Source organism: Trichechus manatus, unplaced genomic scaffold (genome assembly GCF_000243295.1).
Source record: "Trichechus manatus latirostris isolate Lorelei unplaced genomic scaffold, TriManLat1.0 scaffold00006, whole genome shotgun sequence".
NCBI classification, from domain to species: Eukaryota; Metazoa; Chordata; class Mammalia; order Sirenia; family Trichechidae; genus Trichechus; species Trichechus manatus.
The window spans coordinates 28,092,769-28,104,241 of NW_004443942.1; the positions used below are offsets into that span (position 1 = coordinate 28,092,769).

The 11,473-nt window shown below is 39.0% G+C and overlaps 1 protein-coding gene and 1 non-coding gene across 4 annotated transcripts in view; one reads left to right on the plus strand and one right to left on the minus strand.

The window, feature by feature from the left end:
* IFTAP (intraflagellar transport associated protein) overlaps positions 1-11,473 on the plus strand; it is a 91,254-nt gene that overhangs the window by 19,400 nt on the left and 60,381 nt on the right. The window lies entirely within an intron of this gene.
* Positions 8,613-8,719, minus strand: LOC111821971 (U6 spliceosomal RNA). The gene has a single exon (XR_002825272.1). It is a non-coding gene; the product is annotated as a U6 spliceosomal RNA (small nuclear RNA).

Here is an 11,473-nt window from a genome sequence, read left to right on the forward strand (position 1 = left end):
CAGAGCGCGGAGGTAGGAGGTAAAAGGGAGAGAAGTTTTTCCCAAATCCGGTGCAGAGCGCAGAGGTAGGAGGTAAAAGGGAGAGTGGTTTTTCCCAAACTGGCTTTTTTTTTTTTTTTAATTGCCGCGAAAGGGTGCATGCATGTACTTATCCTAGCCTCTTGGGAGCTGCTCTTCACTGGTTCGGAGTGTCCAAGCAGAATCTCTGCTGCCGGGTCTCTCTCGATGTGGAAACTACTTCTCGAGTGCGTGCACAGCACAGCTGTTTGCCTGCTTCACCACGGACCGGCGTGGCGGTGTGTCTGCAGTTTCGCCACCGTGGCTCTAGTGCTCCTTACCTCTTCCAAACGGTCTTCCTCTCCCGTATGACTCAGATGGATTTCTTAACCTTGCCTTGTTCAGGGCTGCCAGATGTTCGCTTAGAATCAAATCACTTGTTTTTCCAGGTCTTTGTTGTAAGAGGGGTATAGTAAGCGTCTAACTACTCCGCCATGTTGACCATGCCTCTAAATTGGATGTTTTTAATGTTACATTTTTAGAATTCTTTATATATTCTAGATGCTAGTTCTTTGCTGGGTATGTGACTTACTAATATTTTTTTCCAGTCTTTGTCGTTTTCGTATTTTTAACAGTCTTTGGCAGAGCAAAGTTTTTAATTTTGATGAGTTTCAGTTTATCAATTTTTTCTCTTATAGGTCATGCTGTTGGTGTGAGGTCTAAGAACTCTTTGCCCAGTCCTAGGTCCGGAAGATTTTCTCTTATGTATTTTTCTCGCTGCTTCTTCTTTTTTTAAAATCCACCTTTTTGGCTTGCTATGTTTTTCTTTTTAAAAATATTTTTTTGCGATTTTGGAGAAAATTAACATAACAAATTAGGTTCTCATTTAACAATGTCTATACATATTATTCAGTGACATCGGTTACACTTTTCAAAATGTGTCAGCATTCTTGTTATTTCCATTCTGGTTGTGCTGTTACCATTAATCTAGCTTCCTTGCCCCCCCTTACCTTCTCATCTTTGGTCTAGGGTAAATGTTGACCGTTGGGTCTCATTTAGATGATTGTTTAGAGTAACACAGTACTCCTGGATGATATTATTTATTTTAGAGCCACTCTGTCTTTTGACTGATAGGTGACCACTGGGGGTGGTTTGAGTTCCAAGTTTAAAGGGTTTTCCAGGTTGATAGTCTTGGGGGTCCCTCCAGTCTCTTCCTGTATAGTAAATCTGGCCTTTTTTAGAAATTTGAGTTTTGTTCTACACTTTTCTCCCATTCTGTCTGGGACCATCTATTGTGTCCCTGGTTGGAATGGTCAGTAGTGATAGCTGGGCACCATCTAGTTCTTCTGGTCTCTGGGTAGATGGAACTCAAACCACTCTCAGTGGTCACCTATCAGCCAAAAGACAGAGTGGCTCTAAAATAAAAAATATCACTCATGAATATGTTAAGTGTTCTAATCCGAGCATGAAATGTTTTTCCATTTATGAAGGTTGCTTTTAGTTTCTTGCCGTAGTGTTTTACAGTTTTCATTGTATAGGTCTTTTACATTCCTGGTTAGGTTTATTACTAGGTATTTTATCCTTTTGGGAACTAGTGTAAATGGTATTGTTTCCTTGATTTCCTTTTTGGAGTTCTTGTTAGTGTAAAGGAACCTAACTGATTTTTGTGTGTTGATCTTGTACACTGCCACGTTGCTGAATCCTTTATTAGATCCAGTAGCTTTCTTGTGGAATCTCTGGGATTTTCTTTCTTTTCTTTTTTTAATCATGCTTTAAATGAAAGTTTACAGTTCAAGTTAGTTTCTTATACAAAAATTTATACACACATTGTTATGTGACCCTAGTTGCTCTCCCTATAATGTGATAGCACACTCCTCCTTTCGACCCCGGGTTTCCTGTGTCCATTCAACCAGCTCCTGTCCCTTTCTGCCTTCTCATCTTGCCTCCTAACAGGAGCTGCTCATTTAGTCTCATGTATCTACTTGAGCTAAGAAGCACACTATTCACAAGTATCATTTTATGTCTTATGGTCCAGTCTAATCTTTGTCTGAAGAGTTGGCTTCGGGAATGGTTTTAATTTTGGACTAACAGAGAGCCCAGGGGCTGTGTCTTCTGGGGCCCCTCCAGTCTCAGTCAGACCATTAAGTCTGGTCTTTTTACTGGAATTTGAGTTCTGCACCCCACTTTTCTCCTGCTCCATCAGGGACTCTCTGTTGTGTTCCCCGTCAGGGTGGTCATTGGTGGTATGGGGGCACCATCTACTTCTTCTGGTCTCAGGCTGATGGAGTCTCTGGTTTATGTGGCCCTTTCTGTCTCTTGGGCTAATATTTTCCTTGTGTCTTTTGTGTTCTTCATTCTTCTTTGCTGCAGGTGGGTTGGGACCAATTAATGCATCTTAAATGGCCGTTCGCTAGCTTTTAAGACCCCAGACACCACTCACCGAAGTGGGATGCAGAACATTTTCTTAATAAACTTTGTTATGCCAGTCGACCTAGATGTCCCCTGAAAACATTGTCCTCAGACCGTTACCCCTGCTAGTCTGTCCCTTGAAGTGTTTGGTTGTGTTCAGGAAACTTCTTAGCTTTTGGTTTAGTCCAGTTGTTCTGACTTCCCCTGTAGTGTGTGCTGTCCTTCCCTTCACCTCAGGTAATTCTTGTCTACTATCTAGTTAGTGAATTCCCCTTTCCCTCCCTCCTCACCCTTGTAACCGTCAAAGAACATGTTCTTGTGTTTAAACCTTTTCTTGAGTTCTTATAATAGACGTTTCATGCAGTATTTGTTGTTTTGTGACTGACTGATTTCACTCAGCATAATGCCTTCCAGATTCATCTGTGTCATAAGCTCTTCCATGGATTCATCATTGTTCTTTCTCATTATGTAGTATTCCATTGTGTGAATATACCATAATTTGCTTATCCATTCGTCCATTGATACACCTAGGTTGTTTCCATCCTTTTGCTATTGTGTTTCTATCTTTTTGCTATTGTGAGCAGTGCTGCAGTGAACATGGGTGTGCATATATCTATTCGTGTGACAGCTGTTATTTCTCTAGGATATATTCCAAGGAGTGGGATTGCCGGATCGTATGATACTTCTATTTCTAGCTTTTTAAGGAAGCGCCAAATTGATTTCCATAGTGGTTGTACCATTTTACGTTCCCACCAACAGTGTGTAAGTGTTCCAGTCTCTCCACAACCTCTCCAGCACTTGTTATTTTGTGGTTTTTGGATTAATGCTAGCCTTGTTGGGGTAAGATGGTATCTCATTGTAGTTTTGATTTGCATTTCTCTAATGTCTGGTGATCATGAGCATTTCCTCATGTGCCTGTTAGCTGCTGAATGTCTTCTTTGGTGAAGTGCCTGTTCGTGTCCTTTCTTCATTTTTTAATTGACTTATTTGTCTTTTTGTTGTTGAGGTTTTGCAGTATCTTGTAGATTTTAGAGAGTAGACCCTGACTGGATTTGTCATAGCCAAAATTTTTTTCCCAGTCTGTAGTTGTCGTTTTACTCTTTTGGTAAAGTCTTTTGATGAGCATAAGTGTTTGATCTTCAGGAGCTCCCAGTTACCTAGTTTCTCTTCTGGTTTTTGTGTATTGTTACTTATGGTTTGTATTCTGTTTATGCCATGTATTAGGGCTCCTAGTGTTGTCCTTATTTTTTCTTCCATGATCTTTATCATTTTAGATTTTATATTTAGGTCTTTGATCCATTTTGAGTTAATTTTTGTGCATAGCGCGAAGTATGGGTCTTGTTTCATTTTTTTGCAGATGGATATCCAGTTATGCCAGCACCATTTGTTAAAGAGACTGTCTTTTCCCCAGTTAACAGACTTTAGGCCTTTGTCAAATATCAGCTGCTCATAGTATAATAGTTTCTAAAACCCAGTAGTGTGAGACCTCCCACTTTGTTCATCTTCTTCAGTAAAGCTTTACTTATCCAGGGCCTCTTCCCTTTCCATATGAAGTTGGTGATTTGTTTCTCCATCTCATTAAAAAATTCTTTTGGAATTTGGATTGGGATTGCATTGTATCTGTAGATTGCTTTGGGTAGAATAGACACTTTCACAATGTTGAGTCTTCCTATCCATGAGTGAGGTATTTTTTCCTACTTATGTAGGTCTCTTTTGGTTTCTTGCAGCAGTGTCTTCTGGTTTTCTCTGTACAAATCTTTTACATCTCTGGTTAGATTTACTCCTAAGTATTTTATCTTCTTGGGGGCTATTGTAAATGGTATTGATTTGGTGATTTCCTCTTCTAAGTTCTCTTTGTTGGTGTAGAGGAATCCAACTGATTTTTGTATGTTTATCTTGTATCCTGATACTTTGCTGAAATCTTCTGTTAGTTCTGGTAGGTTTCTCGTGGATTCTTTGGGGTTTTCTGTGTATAAGATCATATGATCTGCAAATAGAGATACCTTTACTTCTTCCTTACCAGTTTGGATGCCCTTTATTTCTTTTTCTAGCCTAGTTCCTCTGGCTAGGACCTCCAGCACGGCGTTGAATAAGAGTGGTGATAAAGGGCCTCCTTGTTTACTTCCTGTTCTCAAGGGGAATGCTTCCAGACTCTCTCCATTTAGGATGATGTTGACTTTTGGCTTGGTTCTGTGATTTTCTATGTAAAGAATCATGTTATCTGTGAATAGAGATAGTTTTACTTCTTCCTTTCCACTTTGAATATCCCTTATTTCCCTTTCTTGTCCTATTGCTGTGGCTAGGGCTTCTAATACAATATTGAATAACAGTGGTGATAGTGGGCATTCTTGTCTCATACTCTTTCTCAAGGGGAAGGCTCTCAGCCTTTCTTCATTGAGAATAATGTTGCCTGTTGGTTTTGTATATATGTCGTTAATTATGTTGAGAAATTTCCCTTCTATTTTATTTTGCTGAGAGTATTTATCAGGAAAGGATGTTGGATTTTATCAAATGCCTTTTCTCCATCAACTGAGATGATCATGTGATATCTTTTCCTTTGTTTTATTTATGTCGTGGATTACATAGAATGGTTTTCTCATGTTGAACCACACTTGTACTCCTGGTATGAATCCCACCTGATCATATATGATTTTTTTGATATGCTGTTGAATTCTGTTGGCTAGAATTTTGTTGAGAATTTTTACTTTCTGTATTCATGAGGAATATTGGTCTGTAATTTTCTTTTTTGTGGTGTCTTTACCTGGTTTTGGTATCAGGGTCATGCTGGCTTCATAGAATGAGTTGGGTAGTAGTCTTTCCTTTTCTGTGTTTTGGAAGAGTTTGAGTAAAGTTGACATAAGCGCTTCTTTGAATGTTTGGTAAAATTCCATAGTGAAACCATCTGGGCTGGGACTTTTTTTAGTTGGGAGTTGTTATGGATTGAATTGTGTTCCCCAAAAATGTGTGTCACCTTGGCTAGGCCATGATTCCCAGTATGTATGGTTGTCCTCCATTTCGCGATTTGAGGTAATTACCCTATGTATTGTAAGTCCTAATCTCTATGATATTAATGAGGCAGGATTAGAGACAGTTATATTAATAAGTAAGGATACAATCTACAGCATTAGGTTGTATCTTGAGTTAATCTCTTTTGAGCTATAAAGGAGAGAAGCTAGCAGAGAGGAGAAGGACCTCCTGCTAGCAAGAAAGAAGAGCTGAGAGTGGAGTGCGTCCTTTAGACCCGAGGTCCCTCCGCTAAGTAACTCCTTGACCCAGGGGGAGATGAATGGCAAGGACCTTCCCACAGAGGCAACAGAGAGAGAAAGCCTTCCCCTGGAGTTGGCACCCTGAATTTGGACTTCTGGCCTCCTAAACTGTTAGGGAATGAGTTTCTGTTTGTCAAAGCCATCCACTTGTGGTATTTCTGTTACAGCAGCACTGTAACTAAGACAGGAATTTTTTGATGACATCTTCAATTTCTTCTTTATCATGGATCTGTTTAGATTTTCTCTCTCTCTATATGTTAATTTATCTAGGTAGTGTGTTTCTAGAAATTTGTCCTTTTTTTCTAGGTTTTCAAATTTGTTGGGATGTAGTTTTTCATAGTATTATGTTATGATTCTCTTTATCTCAGTTGGGTCTCTTGTAATGTCTCCTACTTAATTTCTTATTTTGGTTGTTTGCATCTTCTCATTTTTTTCCTTTGTCATTTAGGCCAGTAGTTTGTCTGTTTTATTTGTCCTTTCAAAGAACCAACTTATTGTCTTATTGATTGTTTCTATTTTTCTGTCTTCTATTTCATTTATTTCTGCACTGGTCTATATTATTTCCTTTCTTCTTCAAGCATTGGTTTTTATTTGCTCTTCCTTCTCTGTTTGTTTGGATTTTTTCCTAGGTTTGAGTTGTTGGATTAAATTATTTATTTTGGACCTTTCTTCTTTTTTAATGTATGCATTTATTGCTATACATTTCCCTCTGAGCACTGCTTTTGCAGTGTTCCAAAGGTTTTGGTATGTTGTCTTTTCATTCTTGTTTACTTCTAAGTACTTTTTAATTTCACTTTTGATTTCTTCTGTTATCTGATAGTTTTTCAGTAATGTGTTATTTAGTTTCTGTGTATTTATTTTATTTTCGTTGTTCTTCGTGTTATTGATTTCTAGTTTCATACTCTTATGGTCAGAGAGGATGCTTTGTATAATTTCAGTCTTTTAAAATTTGTTGAGGCCTGCTTTATGGCCTAAAATATAGTCTATTCTGGAGAATGTTCCGTGTGCATTAAGAAGAATGTGTATTTTTGTTCTGTTGGGTGGTGTGTTCTTTTTATGTCTCTGAGGCCCAGTTGGTTGATAGTGTTGTGTAGATCTTCTGTATCTTTGTTGATTTTCCTTCTAGTTGTTCTGTCCGTCATCAAAAGCGGTGTGTCAAAACCTCCTACTATGATCGTAGATCTGTATATTTTTCTCTTCAATTCTGTTAGAGTTTGTTTTATAAATTTTGGAGCTCTGGCATTGGGTGCATAAATGTTTATAATTGTTACATCTTCTTGGTGAATTGACCCTTTAATCATTATGTAGTCTTTCTTTGTCTCTTATAATGGATTTTGACTTAAAGTCTAGTTTGTCAAATGTTAATATTGCCACTGCTGCTCTCTTTTGGTTACTGTTTGCTTGGTATATTTTTTTTCCATCCTTTGATTTTTAACCTGTTTATGCCTTTGTGTTTAAGGTGTGTTTTTTTCTTTTTTCAATCTATTCTGCCACTCTCTGCCTCTTTACTGGTGCATTTAATCCATTTACATTCAGTATGATTATCAATAGGTATGGATTTACTGCTGCCATTGTGTTGCACTTTTTTATGGTGTTCATGGATTTTTTTTTCTTTACTTTCTGTGATGAGTTCTTTTTGTATATGGATTTTCTTTTCCTTTCATCTGTTATGGTAGTTTTTTGTTTACTGAGTCTTTTTGACTTTCTTTTTCTTTGTTTTGGTGTGTATATTTATTACTTTTCTTTGTGGTTACCCTGAAATTTATATTTATCATCCTAAATTTAAAACAGTCTGTTATATCTGTAGATCTCGTTGACTTCCTCTCCATACGGAAGTTCTATAACTACACCATTCATTCCCTCTTTTGTTTTGAAGTTGTTGCCATTTACTTCTTTATATCTCTGATTCCCTTTAAACAGTTTTGTAGGTTTCTTTTACTTTTTTGAAGTTTTTTCCTGGCTTGGTATCTGGGTGGTGCTGTTGTGTGTCTTTATCTCAGGCTGTAGTCCGATTTTGTTGGTTTTCTGTCTGAAGGATTCCCTTTAATATTTCTTGTAGCATTGTTCTAGTGGTTACAAATTCTTTTGATTTCTATTCATCTGGGAATGTCCTAATTTTGCCCTCATTTTTGAAAGAGTTTTGTTGGATGATTTTTGGTTGGCAGTTCTTTTCTTTCATGGCTTGATATGTGTCATCCCCGTTGCCTTCTTGCTTGCATGGTTTCTGATGAGAAATCAGTGCTTAGTCTTATTGCGGCCCCTTTGTAGGTGATATTTTGCTTTTCTCGTGCTGTTCTCCAAATTCTTTCTTTGTCTTTGGTTCTGGAAAGTTTGATTATGTTATGTCTTGGTGAATTTCTTGTGAAGTCTATCCTGTATGGAGTTCATTGATCTTCTAGGATGGAAGTCTTCTCATCTTTCATGATATTTGGGAAGTTTTCTTCCATTATGTCCTCAAAAATTCTCTCTGTACTCTTTTTTCTTTCTTCTCCTTCTCGATTTCCTTATATGTGTATATTATTCATCTTGATGGTGTCCCACATAACCCTCAGACTTTCTTCAACCTTTTTTGCTGGTTGTTCCCCAAACAAGTTAGTATCAAGGAATTTGTCCTCTATTTCACTGATTCTTTCTTCCATTGATTCTTTTCTCCTTCTGTGTCTTTCCATTGAATTATTTGTTTCTCATATTTTATTGTTAATTGTCTGAATTTCTAGTTGTTGTTTCTGTAATTTCTATTTCTCTGTTGAATTTATCATTTTGTTCTTGTATTGTTTTTCTGAATTCTTTTAGGGTTTTTTTTTCTGTGTTTTTCTTGATCTCTTTGAAGAACCTAAATATTAGTCTTTTTTTATTGCGCTTTAGGTGAAAGTTTATAGCTCAAGTTAATTTCTCATACAAAAGTTTATACACATATTGTTTTGTGACATTAGTTGCAAAAAAAACATGGAACACTTCACGAATTTGCGTGTCATCCTTGTGCAGGAGCCATGCTAATATTCTCTGTATCATTCCAATTTTAGTATGTGTGCTGCCGAAGCGAGCACTAAATATTAATCTTTTGAATTCCTTGTCAGGTAGATCTATTATCAGTTCTTTCTCAGCAAAGATTTCCATCCATTTATTTTGCTCATTTGCCTGAGCCATGGTATCTTGTCTCTTCCTATGATTTGTAATTGACTACTGTCTTTGATGCATTAAAGTTCTGATATATTTGTTTACATATTTATTGATTCTATGTTTATTTGCTTTTTTTATATTGTTTTGATATATCTGGAGCTTAGCTTCTTCTCTTTGTTTTTATATTATTTACCTTCCTTTGTATTGTTTTAATTAATGTTTGTTAGTATTGGTCTGTGTATGACTATGAAGCTACCAGTTATCTGGTCTATGTATGGGTTTAGGGCTGTCATTTGGCTAGGTGTGCTTTATTCTCCCTGGTAGGTATGGTGGGTTGCACACATGCAGTGCTCCTGTGTCATTAAGTATGTATGATTTCTCTTAGAGGATTGCTTGGTGGTGTCCTTTCCCCAATTTGAGGTACCAGGTGTCGGGTGGTCAAAAGTCCTTTCACAGCTCTTGAGGAATAATGCGTTCCCTCTGCCTTGCTGTGAGCAGTCAGTGCAGCCCCTGAAGTGCAGAATGGGGTGCATGGAGGGCACACAGGATAGGGTGCAGAGGTCCACACGACCAAGGAGGGTTGGCAGGGGAGGGCACAGAGTCCCATTCAGCTGTTGGGGGGCAGTGGGGAAGGGCATGGAATCTCACTTGTCTGGGGGGTATTGGCACAGCAGGGCACGGAATCCCACTTAGCCATGGGGGGCAGTTAGCAGGACAGGGTGTGGAGTTCCACTTAGCTGTGGGGGGATGTTAGCTGGACAGGATGTGGAGTCCTGCTCAGTTGGGAGGGGTCTGTGGGCAGGATGGGGTAGGAGCAGAGGTCTGCATGTCTAGGATAGGGTGAGGGGCAAAGCAGAGCTTACTGGGGTTTGCACAGATGGTCTGCTCCTCAGGGAGAGGTAGTAGGTGTGGCTGGGCTTTCATGCCTTGACTGGGCCTACCTGCACCTCAGGGCACGCGTGAATGCAGCTGGCAGGCTTGTCTGGGAAGAGAGGGGAGTGAAGGGCAGTCTGCAGCGACAGGAGAGGATGACTGCCTTCACAGGGCTGGTTCTGGGGTGGGGGGGCTCTTGTCACTCTGTGGGTTGACTTTGCTGGGTATCTCCCATATAAATGGCTGGGTGCCTTCACTGACAAGCAGTCCTTGCACTAATTCCTAGCTCCCTCCCTTCTTGTGCTCATGCTAGACTCCCCTGCAGATGTGCACTCCCTGTCTACGCTTTCTCATTCTCTGAGGCTCTGATGATTCTGTCTCACTTTGCTCCAGAGGCACTTTCCTGTGGTTCCCTGGTTTCAAAGCTATACCATTCCCACACTTCCCCCACTCAGAGGTGCCCCGTCTGTGGCTGCATCCTGCCCACTTTGTTGTTTTTTTCTGGGGTTGTTTACACAGAATCTTTGCCACCATCTGTGCTCTCCCTGCCATTGCTTTCCTGGGTTCCTCACTCTGGGTTGTTGCTCAGTGATGTCCCAAGATGGCTGTGCTGCTCTGCGCTGGCAAGACGTGGTTGATCCGCGAATCTCTGTTTTTCTGCTGGCTTCGTTTTCTCTCTCCGTCCAGTTGGTGCTCAGTCTATTTCTTCAACTCTCCCTTTGATGTTCTGGGATCCAAGGTTGTTTTTTGTGTGTATTTTACTTAGTTTCTCGAGTCTCTGTTGTCAGGGGGTTGTTACGGTGCATATATATAAGGAGCTGTGTTAACTGGAAGTCTGTGTTTTTATTTTTCTAGTTCCTATTACTTCTTTCATTTTAAAATACTTTCCCTCTGAATTCTGTGTTGCTGCAATTTAAAAATAATCATGAAAAAGGTCATCAGAATCATTCTTGCTACAAAAATGGTATTCAGTATAAAAGTTGTAGATTATGATCCTCTATAGGGAAGAAACTAGATATATTTCTTTTTGGGCATTTTTTGTGGTATCTGTGGTTGTGGTAAGCATGTATACTAAGCTCACATGTTTTATTAAGTGTAGTTTTTAGTATGAGTTTCTTCTCTTTCTCTTTTCCTTAAGGTGAGATTTTGTCAAGGAAAAAGTATACCTGTTAAAACCAAAAAACTACAGCTGCTGTCACTGAGTTGATTCCTACTCATAGCAACTCTATAGAACAGAGTAGAACTGCCGCATAGGGTTTCCAGGGAGCAGCTGGTGGATTTGAACTGCTCACCTTTTGGTTAGCAGCCGAGCTATTAACAATTGCACCACAAGGGCTCCCTTAAGACATGACTATATCAAAGACCTCTGTGGAAGACAATACATCTTCTCTCTTCTAAAGCTTTGTAGTCAACAGTAATCCTCTACCTCTCACCCTAGTGCTTCCTTTAATATACACTGCAGTGGAGGTTGTACCTAGGGGAGTTTATATAGATACCTAAAAGCTTACACCGTCAAATTTTTTTGATGATAATGAAGAGGTCCATGCCTTTTAAGTTTTACAAAAGGCTTGTTGGTATAAGTTTATAACTTGAAGTGCGGTGTATCCTTGGATCCTAGAATTGTGTGTATGTTTTTTTTTTTTTTTAATTTTTTTATTGTACTTCAGGTGAAGGCTTACAGAACAAATAGTTTCTCATGAAACAGTAGTATACATAATTGTTTTATGACATTGGTTAACAACCCCACAACATGTCAACCCTCTAACTTCTCAACCTTTTTTTTTGGTGAAAATACATATAGCCAAAGA